A 14,705-nucleotide genomic window follows, 5' to 3' on the forward strand; every position below is an offset into this window, starting at 1 on the left:
GTGCCAATTTCTATTGATTGAAAATAAATTGTCCTTTTTTGGGGGGTGGGAAGGGTTGGATCTTAAGTAATGAGCTGTTTATTTAACAGAATGAAGCTGTATTTATCCCAAGGTTTAAAGGGTGAATTATGTATGGTTACATGATACATCTCCAGTTATCAATGAGAATAGCTGGATTGATGGCAATATAAATTCACTGTAAAACAGGTAAGGAGTTTGCTTTGTGGCACCTAGGGCAAATGTTCCTAGTTCATGGTTTTTAGAAAGATAATTATTTTCCAACCACATAACAGATTCTAAGTAATTAACAGTTGACATCATATAGCAATAACAACAGAAAATGCTGGAAACACTCAGCAGGTCAGGCAGCATCTTTCTCAAGAGAGAAACAGTGTTAACGTTTCAGATCGATGATCTTTCATCAGACCGTACATTTATGCAGTTGAGCATATTAAGTAAAACAAAAACACTAAAATAGTTGTGTTTGATGCAAAATCTAGTGAACTTTATTATTTGAAGGCGTCCATGACTTTTAGTGCAGGTTCATGGTCCTTAAGTATTTGAATGCTCTTTGTAGTTTTTAAAATATCTTTATTCAATCTGATGTTCCTCAATTCTGCTCATGTAGAAATAGCAAAATATAAAGAACCACTGAATATTTATTTGCAGAGTTCTTAAGCAAGCAAACTAATCTCAAATTAAAGGTATGGTAATGTGGTTATGTTACTAGACTAGTAATCGAGAGACCTGAACTAATAATAGAACGGGAGTTCAAATCCCACCATGGCAGTTTGAGAATTTGAATTTGGTTTAAAAATAAATCTGGAAATAAAATACTGGTATCCGTAAAAGTGATGAAAGTGTCGGATTGTCATAAAAACCCAACTGGTTCACATATGTCCTTTTAGGGAAGGAAACCTACCGTCATTGCCTATCTGGCCTATACGTGACTCTAGTTCCACATCAATGTAGTTAGTTAACTTTTAACTGAACTCTAGCAAGCCGCTCAGTTGTACCACTACAAAGAATAACTAGAACTCCTACCTAATGGCATTGTGGGAGCACTTTCACTACATGGATTTCAACGGTTCGAGAAGGCGGCACCACACCATCTTTTCAGGGCAACTAGGGATGGACAATAAATGCCGGCTTTACCAGCAACTCCCACATCCCAAGAATGAATAATAAAAAGAAATGCAACTAGGTTATTCTAAAAATTGATTTAAGGTGAGAAAAATCTTTGCAAAAATGAAATCATAACTACAGCCATTAATATGTAGTATAAAGCAGCCCATAACCCAAACTACAAATGTGCTAAACAATGTTTAGCTGGTAACTAAATTTCCTACTTTTTACTAGGTTGTTGGCTGCTAATTACTGGAATGATTCTCCTTCCTTCACTGGACACATCCATTTGTAAACATTAATGAATCTTCATGTTGAATGCATAGCACTCAATTATATATTTTTTTACTTAATGTGACCAACAACATAAATGTATGGCTGTCTTCGTGCATTTTCTATATAATGCCAACTTAAGTATAACTCTGGGGAGCAGGACGGAACAGCCCTTAAAGCCAATGGGGCCGAAATTGCCCCTTCCCATAAGGCCACTGGCCGCCTGAAAGCGGCGGCCACGGGGCGGCGCAGAATGACCGGCAACTCTCTGCGTAGGGGGCGCCATTTTGGAAATTGCCCTCCTTTACTTTTGGAGCGATGTCAGGGACCGCTCCACCTATTTCACATATAGGCCAGATAGGCGTGCATGCGCCGACCCCTTACCAACCAGCGGGAACCCCCTTGCAAAATTGCCCCACGGGAGTGCCCTTGCTGCCTATCGGCGCCCCCAACAGCTTTTGCTGTCCGTACACTCTGTGGCATAGCGGTCCGGCGCCCTTAAAGGGGAGGGCGCACTGCCGCGGCCGCCATGTTTTTTGTTGTTGACCAGGTCGGCCCGACAATTATGGCCGCAGGTTCGGCTGGGCCACCAACAGGCAGCCTGGCACCCCCTCTTGGGTGCCAGGTCGCTTGCCCGGCCAAAACCCTCCGTGGTGGCCCAGTGTTTGCCACTAAAGTGGCTGCAGAGTTCACAGTGGACCTCCTCTTTAACTAAAGGGGAGAGATGTTGTAATGTGCCAGTGTGATGACGTCATCAGCGCGGCGCTGATGACTGACAGCCTCGGATACTCCGCCCAGTTCCCACTTCCGCCCCATTAGTGATGGCCACTCTACTGTTCCCACATCCGTCCCAGTGATGAGGCCAATTCTGGCTGCCCTCATGCATGGGGCGGCCAGGCACATTGAAACCGGTAGGTGCATCTCATTTCGGGTGGTGGGTAATTTCGGCCCCAATGAGTTGTGGGGTTGAACTTCCATGCAGGTTCTTCCGATCACCTCTGTAACTTTGTCGGAAGAGCGTGGTAACCCTGGAAAAATGCATAAACACTGCCGTTACAGTGGACAATCAGGACAACCTTTATGGAAATTCACCCCCATGATATTGTACGTACATTTTTCTTTGTTTCTCAGCAATGAGTTGAACTTCATTTCACAGTTTTAATTAACAGTCAAAAACAACAGGCCTGAACAATAGTTAATCCCACCCAAACCTGTAGGAAGAGAAATTAGGTGCCTTTGAATCTCCCATTAAGAGGTGCTACTGGGACGCAAATGGCTTTGCAACCTGGCGTGGTGCTGACATCGACTCCCGCCATATTCGGTGGGAATTTTGTAATGTCGCTACAGCGTTGCACCCCGATCTCCTGTGCCTGGAGATCGTGACATCATCGCCGTGCGAATTGCCCCATTAGCCCCAATGGACTTCTGCTTCCTGCAGCAGCGCCAAGCGAAGGTACCGACAGCTGCAGGAGGTATGCATCAGGCGGCTGACCGCTACGGTGGCGATGATAAAAGACGAGGTGACCGAGGTAAGTAAAAGAAAAAAATACTAATTTTTTAAAAACGTACCTTGTTGCTTTTTTTTCAAGTTCCTGTCCACGATCATTCAGCGTGACACTCTGCTTTGAGTGCGGCGCTGATGACTGATAGCGCTGTGGGATAAGTGGCAGCACTGCATGGCCCAGTGTGTTGCCCTGCTGCCGGTAGTGCTTAAAGAAGGAAGTGGAGCGCTTGATTTAGCCTTGCGTTAACTTTTCAAACTTTAAAAAATTATCGCCGCAAATGGGGCGATAGTGAATTTCTCCCCTGTATTGTCTAAAGTGTGTTTACTGCAGCAGCACCGGTCATGACGCAGTTGGCCATGACATCCTGCTGAGACAGGAATAGATTACACACATGCTAGACTGCAGGCATCACTGAGATGCTACACCAAATATCCCAAGAAAGTGAATAGCCAGATGGGGAGGCGAATTTACAAATCTTGTGCTAACCTGGGGAGTGCGATTCAATATTTAAAGGGCTAGAATACCATACTGGACTATTCTGCCCCATTTTAACCACTGGTGCACAGGCCGATGGCAAACAAGTTGCTCCCCTAAGGTCAAATATTGAGTTAAAATCGAAAAATAATTTTATTTCTCTCTCAACCCCGGCTTCTCTTTGATACTAAGTTGGAAACAATACATTTCTGTAGCCATGGATAATTTTAATATTAACAAATTAAACTTCTCCCAATGTTAATTGTTTTTAGTGACTTGGACACTGGAATCATTTGAAAATGATTATAGTGGTAACTTTCATTTTCTACACAAGCTATATAGGTCATTCCAAAAATGCTATTAAGTATCCCCCCCCCCCTACCTAATACAAAAGACATCCTAATCTGCAAGCACCAGAAAATGACTTTGTGGTTTTAAAACTGTAAAATAGACCTTTTAGTTACTGTCGGTACCAGAATCATTTTCATTGCTTGTTAATATACATACTTAATTTTAATTTTGTATAGTTTTGAATATTTCTTTATTGTGTGGGTGATTTGCTAGTGTGGAACACTGCCTTTTCATGTCTGTAATTTGGGTTAATTCTAGTCTGGTGATCTAATTAAACTTTCCTCTTTACAAGCTGTAAAGATCCTAAATGAAATTTAATTACAAGTTTATATCCAGTCCCTAGTTGATGTGGGTCCACAGCACAAAACTGCCAGTTTAGTGCCAAACCATGAATGATCTCACTCAGAGGCTGCAAGGATGGTTGGCATGGGAAGTGGTGCTGTACTGAAGTTGGGCAGAATAGAGGTGTCTTCACTCTGCATCTGACCCATGTTGCACTTGACCTGATGATTGATGCAGACACTGAGTGTCAAAAGTGTAAATATTATCCATTCCATATAGCGAAGAGCAAAAACAAATCCAATACATTGATCAGAATGCAATTTTTTCACTCATATTTTCAAAGATTGTAATCTTTTTGCTCACGCATTCTGAATCTTTTAAACTCAAAAGTTGTACGCAAACATTCTAGTTCTATTAACTGGAGATGATAGCTTAAGAGTGCTTTGTTCCAATCTAGATACTGCAAATTTAAGTTTAAAAGTTGCCTATGACTTTAACTTTGACAGCTGATTTTGTGTCATATGTTTGTTTTCTTGAGACTCTATTTAAGGTATATCCTGCCCTTAATTGCCCCAGCAGAACATGCGGCAGTGAAGAATGTGTGCTTCAATACAGGTTGATTAAAGGTTCTTTGCCATCATTGCCAAAGCATAGATGAGACTGGCAATTCTCAGTGTGTGTTGATGATATCATGAGTAGTTCTCCGAAATCAGTGGTATAAGGCAGCTGAATTAATAGGAGCAGAGAGAATTCTTACATAAGAACATAAGAAATAGTAGGCCAGACGGCCCCTCGAGCCTGCTCCGCCATTCAATAAGATCATAGCTGATCTGATCATGGACTCAGCTCCACTTCCCCGCCCGCTCCCCATAACCCCATATCCCCTTATCGTTTAAGAAACTGTCTATTTCTGTCTTAAATTTATTCAATATCCCAGCATCCACAGCTCTCTGAGCCAGTGAATTCCACAGATTTACAACCCTCTGGGAGAAGAAATTTCTTATCTCTGTTTTAAATGGGCGGCCCCTTATTCTTAAATCTGATACTTTGCATAGTCCACTCATTTTATGTTCAATTCCTCCAATGTAGTCAGTACTCATTGTTAAATATTTTTTTAAATTAGAAATAAACCAAAGAGCATTATTTTTTATTAAGTAGTTCAGATAATGACATAAGACAGAAAATGCTGGAAATCTCAGCGGGTCAGGCAGCATCTGTGGAGAGCGAAACAGAGTTAACATTTCAGATCAATGACCCTTCGTCAGAACAGATAATGACAGTTCTACAAGTTTCTTGTAAATTATATACTGAATTTCATTAAATGCAAATAATCCTTACTTTCAAACTGCAGTGCATGGGGTTCTGAATTTCTTTAAATGTAAAATACATATTTATTGCAGGCTAATATATCAAGGTTTTCTGTTTTAGGAATGTATCCTATTAAAAAAGGTATCAACCGTTGTGGAAACAAGCATATTATTAAGCATAGTAGGTCATCTGTCTGAGGGAATTAAGCTGCTTAATTTAAACAGACTTAAAATATGGAAAAAGTGCACTTCAACTTAAATATTGCAGTATTAATAAATTTGCAGCTACAGCTGCAGATCTTGTCAATGCCAGATTTTCTGTCATATGTGATGGACTTTATTCAATCAGATAAAAAGAGCAGTCAGTCAGGGGGATCTAGTTGAGTATCTGAGCAAGTATCCTTCATGATATCTATAGTGATGAATACTGTTCGATGATTTATACACAGAATATAGATTCAAAATTCAAACCATTGAAAGGGTAACCCTTCAAGCCATACTTAAATCCCACCTGTGCTAAATATTCCATTGTGTCGTTTCAGGTAATATGTTCAATTGCACAAAAATATTAAGAATACATTAAGTGAAAAATTCAGTGTATTAGTCACTTGTATAACTTCTACACTGGCCAATAAAAATGTAATTATATCCATGTGTAAATTTAACTCCCATGTTTGCATGTCATAAAAAAACATTCACAATGTTACCTCTGCACCAATGACTACTTTTTATAATTATTGAAAAATATTGAAGAAATGGGCCTATGGCTAACTTTGTCAGCTGATGTTTGCAGTTGTGGTATACTTAGTAGATTATATCATGAAATTTTAGTTTGGATTTTAAATGAAACAAGTCTATTTTGTCTCTGAAAATTTTGAGATATTGCTAAAGATTGTTTCTGCTTAGTTTTGATTTTCACAAATTGGCATTCAAATGTGCTTTATTTCATTGAATTTGGAATTCTTAAAAAATCTTTCAGTGAATGGGATCAATCTGTAAATAATGTACATGTGCCAACATGGTATGAAGTAGTACAACTACTGTTAATCCAAGAAGTGAGCATAAAATCACTGTTGTCTAGGTGTGACCTAGAAATCTATGGTATTAAGTCCTTAAAAGCAAAGAAGAGATCCATTCAAGCAGAACTGATTTTTCTTTGGATACTCTTAAAAATATGCCTTGACCAGAGAGTCTGTTTTGTGAAAGCAGTTTTGAAATAGTATTTGAATTTTAAGAATTTAGCTGGCATTCATATCCTGGTAGTGCAGCTCATTGATGCAACAATTTGCTAGTAAAGAACTGAGGCTTTCCCTCTTACTTACATACTGAGTTCCCTGCATGTCTACAAATGCCATATGAATGTAGGATATTTTCTAAAAAAACAAATGGAGGGAAAGTCAGCGCACATCTCAGTAACTGGCATAGGCTTGGGAAAGAGTTGCCTCTTTGTGCCCCTCTTTAGGGTGTTGGTAAAGATGAACGGAACTTGAGAAAATAACTCCCAAAGTGTGGGTAGAGATTTCACTTCACCAGGTGCAGCTGTTGTATTTGTAATGTTTAAAGTAACCAATTTGTTTCTAATGCAGCAATCAACAAATTTGTCTCTAATGTAGCAGTCAATAAATAGTCATTAAATTTGTGCATGAAGTTATGGACATTTATTGCTTGAAAGTATGTAATTTTGGCAAGAGCAAGTTGGTATCCTTTTTAAAGGTTTATAGAAACGAATAAAAAAGTTAGATAGAAAGAAGAACGATCTTGCACTTATATATTGCCATTCAAGTCACCCCAAAGCACATTACAGCCAATAACTTGCTGAAGTAGTCACTGTTGTAATGTAATGTTGGCAAGGTCTTACAAACAACGATGAGATATTGACCAGATAATCTTGTTTTTGTAATGATGTTGGTTGAGGGATAAATATTAGCCAGAACACCAGGGAAAACTCCCCTGCTATTCTTCCAATAGTCCCATGGGGTATTTTATGCCCACCTAAGAGGGCAGATTCGGTGTAACATCTCCAAAAGAGGGCACCCCTGACAGTGCTGCACTCCCTCAATATTGCACTGAGGTGTCAGCCTAGATTATGCACTCAAGTCTCTGGAGTGGGATTTGAACCCACAACCTTGTGACTCAAGCGAGAGTATGGCCACTGAACCAAGGCTGACACCTAATTCATAACGCAATACAGATTTTCCTATGGAATCTCTTTTGAAGTGGTATAATGAGGATATGTTGGAAAGGAAGTTTATTTTCTCCTTCGAAAAAAACTAAAGAAAGAACTTCCGCTTCTGTAGCACCTTTCATGTCCTCCACACCTCAAACACTTTACAGCCAATGAATTACTTTTGAAATATGGTCACTTGTAGGTCATCACAGCAAGCCAATTTTTGCATAACAAGATATCTCGAAAACAGCAATGAGTTTGATTAAATGATCAGCTAATCTCTTTTTGGTGGTGTTGGTTGAGAAATAAATGTTGGTTAGGACACCGGGAGGATGCCTTTTTAGTTTGTTATTTTGGAGATGATTGTATATTGGGCAACCAGATTGTGCATGTATACAGTGAGTCTTTTGTGTGCAATTTTTTCTCTATAGTTTAGTTAATGGTTGACTTTAAAGAGACTGAAAATATGTTTTTATGTTGTGTTGAAATCTCTACACTGACATTAATGGACATTTTCTCCAAGTAATCATGGCATTTAAGATGAATTTCTGCCTGGAAGCATTTCTGTACTGCATATTGTTTAAAGGTACTACAGGTGCATTTTAAATAATAAGTGCTTTGTGCTTGACCTGCTTTTATTTAAATTAGCTCTTCAATATTAGTTAGTTATGTGAATCATTTTAGAATTCCTGTATTCTGATATTGTAAAGATTTTTTAAACGTTAACATCCATGCATTATACTACTGCAAGATTGTCTTCCAGTATTGCACAAATGTCCTGTACAATGTGTATGAAATGCTTAATCTAGCACATAGATTTACATGTTTCTTCACTCCACAAACTTATCACCAGAATATTAACTGCACTGAAATCTACTATGAAGATGGGACAATGCAATGCCTATGTAAATTGTGCTTGTAAACCTTAAACTCTACATTTTTATGCTTCTGTGTTTTATTTTGTTCCTTCTGTGTCAGCCACTAAACTAGGCTGAATATTTCTATTTGGTTCAGATCTCTCCCATGAGCATTTTAGAGGAAGAAAATAGGAATATTGATTATAAACCTACTTTAGTTAAAATTTTCTTTTTAGTCATACATAGGGCTGTACAATATTTTGAAATTTTACAGTGCATATCTACAATCAATCCAAATGTTGGCATTTTAATACAGCTAGTTATTTCTGTTTATCTGTCAAATGAAGCATTACGTTTTTGATGCAAGACAAGGAAAGATACAGGCTAATGTCCTGCTAAATTCCTATTCCTGCACATTGACAGTTCAGAACAATCAGGGAAGCATGCAGATATTTATATACCAGTGTTAGTGAGCTGTAATGTATCAGTGTTTCATTTGTACAGTTAATTGTTCAGTATAGACCAAACTGAGTGAAATAACGTTGTATTGCTGCTAAAAAAAACCTTTTCTTTGAATGCTGCTCTTACGTTGTCATAACATTTCTTTATTGTAACTTTTTAAAACTTTTGGCAAAAATTTATGGTCAAGCCCCATTACAGTGCTACCTGCTACCTGTATCAAGAACTTGCACCAGATTTATTTCCCCAAAAAATATGATTGCCAATGAAATGTCAACGTGTGGTCAAATGAGACCTAGAAACATAAAGCCTTAAAGGATGCTTCTGTTTAAACATATTGTACATGGTCTATGTAACACGTTTTTACATGTTTAATAAAATTCTTGTAAGTGTTTTGGATTTTGAATTTTTCACTTAAGCTTTAATTTTCCAATTTAGACTGGTTTTGTAACTTGCCTCCAAGGAGATAAATCTTTCACTGCACATTGTGTATAAACTTGTTCCAATTCCCAGCCATCTGTTCTACCAGTGTTTTAACTTTGTAAAACTAATTGATTGTTTCTCATTAAAATAAGCTGACCCCTCCTCCCTGATTGTACCTATTGTCTAGCATTTGTAAAATACCCTATCTACTGGTCAGGTGATGGTTACATGGAATGTCTACTAGCAACGGCAGAGTAAACAAAGATAAACTCCAGTCATTATCTGATTGGCGATTTGATGTATGGCATACAATAATCTATTATAAATTGCTTGGGAGTACTTTTCTCTATAATGCATTCAATATGAAATGCGTCAAATTGTAAATGCACATCCTTCCACCCTACTGTCCTGTCAAAATAACTTAATTGGACTAATGTGCCCTGTATTTCCATTTGTACCTTTTTAGGCTGCCCAAGATGAGCACTTTCTATGTGAAATTGAGGCTAGAAACTATTTTTCCCATTAACATGCTCTACTGGCTGATGCCTTTCGGTATATAGGCCCAGATGTTTGGTCACTCGGGGGCGCATAGAATGATCCCTGTGCCTGAATGGAGAATCCCAAGGCACAATCAATATTAGACTGAGGTGGGGTAGGGGGAGCGATTGGGTTGGGAAGGAAGCGGTGGGTTGGGGGAGAGTAATGGCTGGCAGCAGCCTGCGTTCTTTGAATGTGGAATCCACCCAACTCTGCATTCAAGTAAATATAATTTAAAATCTTACTTCGTTGATTGCGGCTTTCAGCAGTTCCTTTAGGACCGCCTTTTAGGCCACATGTAGACCTGGTTTTCCTGCATGTAGCTAGAGCTGGTTGCCTCAGAGAAAACCAATCTTCCAGTGTGAGCCCCAAACAGCAAAGGGGCTAACACCTGTTTCAGGCGTGAACAGTCCATCATGGTTTTTTTTAATGGCTTTTACCAAGATGGCAGTGGGTGTCCTTCCGGCTGGTAGTGAGCATCTGCTTCCTGCTTGCTATATTGTTGGCTGTTTAGTGTCTCAAAAAGGACGTTGTTCTGCCGAATTTCTAGACCATAATCTTTGAAGGTTTATGAAAGTCTTTCATCAAAATTTAAATGTAGTTTATTCCTGATAAGTACACATCTTATCCCAAAATATAAATCTAATGCTACCATAACCCCTCCTAGTCAGACTTCTTGTATAGTATTCCTGATCCAGGCAAAATATAGTATTTAAATATACTATCCTGATCCAAGCATAAAATGTTCCAATTATTTAGATTTGCATCGGTCAGCACACTGAATATTGTCAGCCCAGCACATGCCAATCATCTTTTACACAGTAACCACTTAAAATAAGTTCCTATTTTATGTTTTAATTTTTATTCAATTGCATCGTAAGTGATTTAAATAGGTTACAAATGTTGCAGACTTTATTTTAGGCAGTTTATTAAAATCTTGATCAACACTAAGTGTATATTGCCATGAAAATTGAGAAATTTGGACACCAAGCAGACCCCTTACACATTCTGGATTTAAAAAAAAGTCCAGTTCACTCAAAAGCTGCATCAGTTGTCCCATTTAAATATAGTTCCTGACAATAGTGCGCACTCTGTTAAATGATGATACCTAGTTGGGTATCAGCAGCCCCACATTGGTACTTCAGGTTTGTTCACCAAGTTGCACTAATGCAGCCCCATAAGATAACCATTAGCAGAGCTTGTACGTGAATGAGATAATTTGCTTTCCTGCAACCACAACTGGCTTACTGGTTTAACCCTTGGCCTCACTGCCTTAAGTGATGCTTCAAGAACAATCTATGTATTTTGTTTACTTTTTTCCATTTTGCCCCTCCTACCAATGAAGTACTCTGGAATGATTTTTCTGTTAAAGGTGCGAAATACATGAAGGCTGGTGTAACCTAATAAGAACAGCGATGAACATTGAATTTCTTTGTACACTTTATTAATAATGGATGAACTTATTTTGAAAGTGACTTTTGTTTGTAGAATGTATTGCTGCGTTAAAGGTGCTATATAAATACAAGTTATTGTTGTATTCAAACTTCCACAATTTAGTCAGGCAGAGTCGGCATGGATTTATGAAACTGAAGTCATGTTTGACAAATTTGCTGGAATTCTTTGAGGATGTAATGAACAGGGTGAATAAAGGGGAACCAGTGGATGTGGTGTATTTGGACTTCCAGAAGGCATTTGACAAGGTGCCACATAAAAGGTTACTGCACAAGATAACATTTCACGGGGTTGAGGGTAATATATTAGCATGGATAGAGGATTGGCTAACTAACAGAAAACAGAGTCGGGTTAAATGGTTCATTCTCAGGTTGGCAATCAGTAACTAGTGGGTTGCCGCAGGGATCAGTGCTGGGACCCCAACTATTTACAATCTTATATTTACGACTTGGAAGAAGAGACTGAGTGTAACGTAGCCAAGTTTGCTGACAATACAAAGATGGGAGGAAAAGCAATGTGTGAGGCGGACAAAAAATCTGCAAAAGGTCATAAACAGGCTAGGTGAGTGAGAAAACATTTGGCAGATGGAGTATAATTTTGGAAAATGTGAGGTCATGCACTTTGGCAGGAAAAAAAAGAGAAGAGCAATTTATTTAAATTGAGAAAAATTGCTAAGTGCTGCAGTACAGCAGGACCTGGGGGTCCTGGTGCATAAAACACAAAAGTTTAGTATGCAGGTACAGCAAGTGATCAGGAAGGCCAATGGAATCTTGGCCTTTATTGCAAAGGAGATGGAGTATAAAAGCAGGGAAGTCTTGCTACAGTTATACAGGGTATTGGTGAGGCCACACCTAGAATACTGCGTGCAGTTTTGGTTTCCATATTTAAGAAAGGATATACTTGCTTTGAAGGCAGTTCAGAGAAGGTTCACTAGGTTTATTCCAGAGATGAGGGGGTTGACTTATGAGGAAAGGTTGAGTAGGTTGGGCCTCTACGCATTGGAATTCAGAAGAATGAGAGGTAATCTTATCAAAATGCATAAGATTATGAGGGGGCTTGACAAGGTGGATGCAGAGAGGATGTTTCCACTGATAGGGAAGACTAAAACTAGGAGGCATAATCTTAGAATAAGGGGCCGCCCATTTAAAACTGAGATGAGGAATTTTTTCACAGAGTTGTAAATCTGTGGCATTCGCTGCCTCAGAGAGCTGTGGAAGCTGGGTCATTGAATAAATTTAAGACAGAAATAGACAGTTTCTTAACCGATAACGAGTTATGGTGAGCGGGCAGGGAAATGGACCTGAGTCTATGATCGGATCAGCCATGATGGTATTAAATGGCGGAACAGGCTTGAGGGGCCATATGACCTACTCCTGCTCCTATTTCTTATGTTCTTAAGTACTACCAAATTAGTATTTTAAACACTGTGGTGTCCTGAAAGTCAACACCTTCCTTGTGTGTTAAAGTTTTAAGTTTGATAGAGGGATGATGGCTGTTGAGGATGCCAATAAATTATTTTCATTCTGTTTCTGCATGTGTCCACACTCCCCATATGTCATCTAATATCTGTGATAACACATGGGGGGTCTTGGGCACTTTTGAAAGACAGTGCTCTCCCAGTCTTCCATATATATGTTAGCATAGGCTGGAGTAAATTTCTTACCCATGACTGTGCCCTTAATTTGAAGATAGAATTTGTCAAATTCAAAGTCATTTTTTGTTAGGCCCAAGTGTAGTAACTGGATTATGGCATGGTCTGGCCTGTCTGGTTGGGGCAATTGTTGAAGATGTTCACAACAGGCAGTAGGCCTCTCTCTGTCACTATATTTGTGTATCGAAACATAGAAAATAGGTGCAGGAGTAGGCCATTCGACCCTTCAAGCCTGCACCACCATTCAATAAGATCATGGCTGATCATTCACCTCAGTACACCTTTCCTGCTTTCTCTCCATATCCCTTCATTCCTTTAGCCGTAAGGGCCATATCTAACTCCCTCTTGAATATATCCAATGAACTGGCATCAACAACTCTGGGCAGTAGGGAATTCCACAGGTTAACAACTCTCTGAGTGAAGAAGTTTCTTCTCATCTCAGTCCTAAATGGCTTACCCCTTATCCTCAGACTATGTCCCCTGGTTCTGGACTTCCCCAACATCGGGAACATTCTTCCTGCATCTAACCTGTCCAGTCCCGTCAGAATTTTAAAAGTTTCTATGAGATCCCCTCTCATCCTTCTAAACTCCAGTGAATACAGGCCCAGTCGATCCAGTCTCTCCTCATATGTCAGTCCTGCCATCCCGGGAATCAGTCTGGTGAACCTTCGCTGCTCTCACTCAATAGCAAGAATGTCCTTCCTCAGATTAGGAGACCAAAACTGAACACAATATTCCAGGTGAGGCCTCACCAAGGCCCTGTACAACTGCAGTAAGACCTCCCTGCTCCTATACTCAAATCCCCTAGCTATGAAAGCCAACATACCATTTGCCGCCTTCACCGCCTGCTGTACCTGCATGCCATCTTTCAATGAGTGATGTACCATGATACCCAGGACTCGCTGCACCTCCCCTTTTCCTAATCAGATAATATTCTGCCTTCGTGTTTTTGCCCCTAAAGTGGATAACCTCACATTTATCCACATTATACTGCATCTGCCATGCATTTGCCCACTCAGCTAACCTGTCCAAGTCACCCTGCAGCTTCTTAGCGTCCTCCTCACAGCTCACACTGCCACCCAACATAATGTCATCTGTAAACTTGGAGATATCACACTAAATTCCTTCATCTAAATCATTAATATATATTGTAAATAGCTGGGGTCCCAGCACTGAGCAATGCGGCACCCCACTAGTCACTGCCTGCCATTCTGAAAAGGACCTGTTTATCCTGACTCTCTGCTTCCTGTCTGCCAACCCCCCAATTCTCTATCCACGTCAGTACATTACCCCCAATACAATGTGCTTTAATTTTGCACACTAATCTCTTGTGTGGGACCTTGTCAAAAGCCTTTTGAAAGTCCAGATACACCACATCCACTGGTTCTCCCTTGTCCACTCTACTAGTTACATCCTAAAAAGATTCAAGAAGATTTGTCAAGCAGGATTTCCCTTTCAGAAATCCATGCTGACTTGGACGATCCTGTCACTGCTTTCCCAATGCGCTGCTATTTCATCTTTAATAATTGATGCCAACATTTTCCCCACTACTGATGTCAGGCCTCTGATTATCTACCCTCCAGTCCATAGGAACTGATCCAGAGTCGATAGACTATTGGAAAATGATCACCAATGCATCCACTATTTCTAGGGCCATGTCCGAAGGATTTCCTTCAGTTCCTCCTTCTCACTAGACCCACGGCCCCCTAGTATTTCTGGAAGGTTATTTGTGTCTTCCTTCGTGAAGACAGAATTATAGACTTGTTAGTATTTGTTCAACTGGTCTGCCATTTCTTTGTTCCCCATTATAAATTCACCTGAATCTGACTGCAAGGGACCTAC

Source organism: Pristiophorus japonicus, chromosome 3 (genome assembly GCF_044704955.1).
Source record: "Pristiophorus japonicus isolate sPriJap1 chromosome 3, sPriJap1.hap1, whole genome shotgun sequence".
NCBI classification, from domain to species: domain Eukaryota; kingdom Metazoa; phylum Chordata; class Chondrichthyes; family Pristiophoridae; genus Pristiophorus; species Pristiophorus japonicus.